Source organism: Haplochromis burtoni, unplaced genomic scaffold (genome assembly GCF_018398535.1).
Source record: "Haplochromis burtoni strain Fernald_Lab_line unplaced genomic scaffold, NCSU_Asbu1 Contig_66, whole genome shotgun sequence".
In the NCBI taxonomy this organism is placed as follows: Eukaryota; Metazoa; Chordata; class Actinopteri; order Cichliformes; family Cichlidae; genus Haplochromis; species Haplochromis burtoni.
The window spans coordinates 1,915,876-1,921,297 of NW_024582427.1; the positions used below are offsets into that span (position 1 = coordinate 1,915,876).

A 5,422-nucleotide genomic window follows, 5' to 3' on the forward strand; every position below is an offset into this window, starting at 1 on the left:
ATTTTTCAATTTGGTTACTGTAATTAAAATTGCATTCAGTGGTTTTATTATAAAACTACTGCCGTATGGAAGACTGTATGCCCCCTCCCCCACTCCTGCTTTGAGGCTGAAAAGTGACATCATTGTCAAAGTGTCTAAACTCAATTGCTGTCTGTACCGCTTCTTCAGTATAGGATGATTTTCATTGTTTTAAATCACCATCCCAAACATGTACCTGGAAAAATATATCATTTAGAAAAACTTGCATGCTTTAAAATAACTATCTTGCTATCTTGGCCTGGAGGATTAAATGTAAATGTTGGCTCATGCCTTGTGTTTTTTTTTTTTTCTAGACTTATTGTGTGTGGAATTTCATCCGCTGCTGTTCCTGCCTCACAATCATTACTGTGAATACAGCATCTTAATTAGCGGAGACGGGATGCTGCTTATGGGGGCAGGTGCAGCTTTTAAATGACTTGACATTTTTTGCAGTGTGCAGGAGGTGGCAGGTTGTGATCTTGCAACCCACATCTCATATACATAATCCAGGAGGCAGGCAGGCAGGCAGGCCCTGCTCGTGTTGAATGGGGGGATTCTCCCTTCCTCTGGGGATGTTTCAGGGCTGAAAGAGAAACCTCGCCACCCGGCTATCGGGGGACGGTGGGCGCAGTGAGAAAATGAAGACCTCTGCGCCCCTCTAAATCCCCAGGAATTTCTCATTAAGCATAGGTCCCGGTCTGCTGAGGGCCCTCTGGGCCCTCACCCACCCCCCGTGAGGGGTCTCCCTCTCTGGCAAGGAGAATGAAGCTCTCCACTCCACTTTGTGCTGGCTGCCGGCTACCAGGAGCTGTTATTCACCTTTTCTATTCTAACCAGCACAAGGGCTTTCTCCCAATCATGCTTTCAAAGCCCTCAGGACTTCCTCTTCTTTTCATTCAGTTTTTACATAAGTGTGTGTGTGTGTGTGTGTGTGTGTGTGTGTGTGTGTGTGTGTGTGTGTGTGTGTGTGTGTGGTGTCCCAAAAGAGAGAAAGGCATAATTGAATTTGACATTTTTTAATGGTCTCCTGAGATATTTTTGTCTGGCGGCACCAAAGCTGGAATGAAGCGGACTCTCATTTCAAAGAGTTTTTTTTTCTTTTTTTTTCACACGTTGTTCATGAGTACAAGTAGGATTAATGAGGATTATGTATATGAGGAGAGGTAATGAGTTTTGATGAGAGTATTGAGAGGATTTATTTAGTGTAAGATTTCAAAACATCCCAGTGAGTCGGGATTTGGCAGCATTAGCTCATGGCTTTTCCTGTTTTTTGTTTTGAAGTGACTTTCTCCTCATATTTTTCTGACAATATTTTGGCCTGAATTTTACAAAATAGCGGGCTGACTGGAATGACAGTGCCGTGTTTTTCACATCATAAAGAGCACAATTAAGTTTAAGAAAAAAAACATGCCGTTTGTTCTTCTGAAAGAGATGCTGTTGCCTCCCCTTTGTGGAGAACAGCTGCCGTTACAACCACAAAACATTCCCAAAAGCACATGCAGCGGACACTCACAAGCCACTTGATTAGGTACTGCAGTTCACGATATTTTTGACGTTCTACATACAAACAAAGAGTGTGTGTGTGTGTGTGTGGGGGGGGGGGGGGGGGGGGGGGGGGGGTCCTATTATTTCAGCAGTTTATGAAATACTGCAGACATTAATAGTCACCTAATTCCCCTTTTTTCCCCATTCTGATGCTCAGTTTCAACTTCAGCAGGTTTTCCTCATCGTGTCTACGTGCTTAAATCCCCTGTGTTGCTTCTATAGGATTGGCTGACTAGATATTTGCACCAACAAGCACTTAAGTGGTACTTAATAAACTATTAGCTGAGTTTATTCAATGTGTCATCTGTTTATTTGGTTAGCCTTCCCAAAGTGTAACATAAATAAGAATTTAAGAAACATACCTAGATATATTGAATACAGTATATCTTCGATTCATATAGAAAATGCTCTGTGGTTTCTAAAATGCATTTATGTAGCATCATTTCTGGGCTTGTTTATTCCTGTTTTAATCTTTTCATAGTCCTTTTATACTGTGCATAGATCATTTTATTGACCCATCACGAGTCGCTCTGCTCAATTTCCTGAGCCACTAATTTTGTGTGTATGTGCTGTTGATATCGATAGCGGACTTTTAATGCATGTAAATCCCAGCTATATAAAGTTAAAACATCTAATTATGATATTTAAGAGTACTGAAAACATAAGCTGTCTCTTCAGAATTTCATTTTAGGACACCAGGAAACAAGAGTCCACTAATGTTTTCTGCTGGACGGCTCATCTGGTCACTGCAGTTCATCCATCAGCTGTGCGTGTTTGTGAGTCCGTGGGGAGGTGTTGGAACGATCGACAGAGACTCATTACCTCGACTGTGTCAACATGTGCAGCAGGAGAAAAACTCCATATGGTTCCCTCGTTGACGGAGAGCCTGTGATGGACTTGAAGGATGACCCTTCTGGGCTGGTGTCCATATCTGTGGTGAAAAGATGATTCAGCATCTGGGGCTGTTGGTTAGCACTGACTCAACTCCAGGTGCTGAGCTTTCTGACAGTTTCCATTCTTTAAAAAGAAATGTTTCCTCTGGTGTGGTGCCCTCAGTTTGTCCTCAATGTGTGTTGCTGTTTGGGATGTTTACATAAAAGTTGTGCAGATAATTTATCATTTTGAAAATGTAAAAATTTGTTTTATCTACCTATTAATTGGTGCTTGTAACAGGCGTTAAATGCTTGGGAGACAATAAAAACAATGGGAGAAAAGAAATTACGAAACATCAAAGTCAACCTCAAAGGACATTTTCTGCTCTTTTTTTTTTTTTTCAGGGAAAAAATTGGCAACTGTGAGGATGTACTTACATGCAGTATGTAGTATAGACAATGGCTTTTGTTATTTAGTTAACACATTAGTTTATGGCTTTCATCTGGGGTCATCATCAAACATGTTACAGACACTGTTTTAATTAGTGCTCACTGAGTTTTAACCCTGCAATCTTTTAATGGTCACCAGGGGGCGATGGCCGTGGCTGCTGAAAGACTTTCAAGATTCAAGATTCTTTATTTGTCACATGCATAGTCATACAAGTACAACACACAGTGAAATGTGTTAATATATAAATAAATAAATAAATAAATAAATAAATAAATAAATAAATAAATAAATAAATAAATAAGAGCACAGTCTGTGCTGAGCGGTTAGGAAGGCATCTGGACGTGGGCACGCCAACTGCTAACTTTGTGTCCTATAAAAGTCTCTGTGGGGAAAAAGGCCAGCTGCCAACATTTTCGTACGTAGTTGGTGGGCTGAGTCAATTGTTTCAAGTGATTTTGATTAAAGAGTTCAAGTGAAGTCCACCAAAGATTGTTGGTCATCTTTGGAAAATACTAAAACTCCAAGAATTGAAGCACATAGTGGTTCACTGGGGAATGAATACAGGACATTCTGTGCGTAAAGCAGATGTAATTGCCACTACACTACAGATCGACCACAGAACACAGGAAACCAACTACTGAATGATCTAAAAACTATCAATTACTCAGTCTTTATTGACAGACTTTACATCCATTGTTAAAAAACAAAACAAAAAACACACAACATATAAACCTTAATAAAATAATTTAAAATATTTGTAAAGATTCAAAGAAATCTTAAAAGAAATCAATAAATACACAAACACTTCAATCAGTGCTTCCTCAGACTAGATGAGTAACGGGAGCCATTGACTGTCAGATCTGTGCTAAAATTTAGTGATATCTGATACAAGTGATTTCTCAGGGTGGTACCGACGATACTGATTCGATACCAATACTTTGTACGCACACCCCACTTTTCAGTTATTTATTTGTAGAAAATGTTTGGAATCATGTATGATTTTCGTTCCATTTTGCATTGGTCTTTCAGGTGGAATTCCAATAAAATTGATTCATGTTTGTGGCTGTAATGTGGGAAAGTTCAAGGGGGCCGAATACTTTTGCAAGCCACTGTATATCTTGTCATTTAACATATATATAGCTGCCTGGACATTTCAACAAAAACATTCAACATTCGCACTTTCCCTCATTCATAGTGCTGCTGTGTCACACTACAAATTTTGGTATCGATCCAATAGCAAGTAAATATTGGGCCAGTATTGCCGATATCAGTACCAATAATTGTAAGTTATTCGGGCAGCTAATTGGGAAGAGTAGTGTGCCATGACTTATGAGATGAATTTTCAATTTTCAAATTCTGAAACAGCACCAATCCGTCTGTCGATCTCCGGCTCCCTTCTCCCATCACTCGCGAACAAGACCCCAAGATACTTGAACTCCTCCACTTGGGGCAGGAACTCATCCCCGACCCGAAGTGGGCACTCCACCCTTTTCCAGCTGAGAACCATGGCTTCAGATTTGGAGGTGCTGATCCTCATTCCCGCTGATTTCACACTCGGCTGCGAACCGTTCCAGTGCAAGATGGAAGCCATCACCCAATGAAGCCAACAGAACCGCATCATATGCGAAAAGCAGAGATGAGATTCTGAGGCCACCTAAGTGAAAGCCCTCCGCCACTTGGCTGCGCCTGGAAATCCTGTCCATAAAAATTATAAACAGAATCGGATTACAAAGGGCAGCCCTGGCGGAGCCCATCACCCACCGGGAACGAGTCCGACTTATTGCCGGCAATGCGAACCAAGCTCTTGCAACGGTTGTATAGGGATCGAATGGCCTGTAGCAATGGGCCAGACACCCCATACTCCCGTAGCACCTCCCACAGGACACCCCAAGGGACACGGTCAAATGCCTTCTCTAAGTCCACAAAACACATGTAGACTGGTTGGGCAAACTCCCACTTTAAACTTTATGGATGTACTTATTATGTGGCAGACATCTGAAACAGCATGGTTCCACTGGAGATTGAACCCAGGACCTCCTACATGTAAATCAGACGTGACGACCACAACACTATGGAACCACTACAGCTGACAAATCACTGAATGAATGGCTTTAAAAATCTGTACATGACTCAATACACATAATTTAAAGGTGGTTTGGTCGTACTGAATAACACTTGAGGTCCTTGTTTTTTAATTAATGTGTAAGCACATTACACATCCTCGAGGAACAATCCTTTCCATCCAATATACATATCCACCAATGAAGTAAACAAAGACTGGATGCCTAAATAGAGTCCTAAAGTCTAAATAGATGGGCGTCGATTTGTGTGTAGTTTTGGACACAAAGCTTGTGTTTTTAATGTTTAGAACAAACCAATATTTTGGACTGGAGAACATGTACAGGGAATAGATTGTCATTGGTACTAGGTCAAAGATACACCATTTGGTATTGTCTAAAACACTGGTTCCACTGGGGATTGAACCCAGGACCTTCTGCGTGTAAAGCAGACGTGATGACCACTACACTATGGAACC

At 41.1% G+C, this 5,422-nt stretch overlaps 1 non-coding gene across 1 annotated transcript; it reads right to left on the reverse strand.

Moving 5' to 3' along the window:
* Nucleotides 1-5,349: 5,349 nt before the first annotated feature.
* On the reverse strand, nt 5,350-5,422 carry trnav-uac. The gene has a single exon. It is a non-coding gene; the product is annotated as a tRNA-Val (tRNA).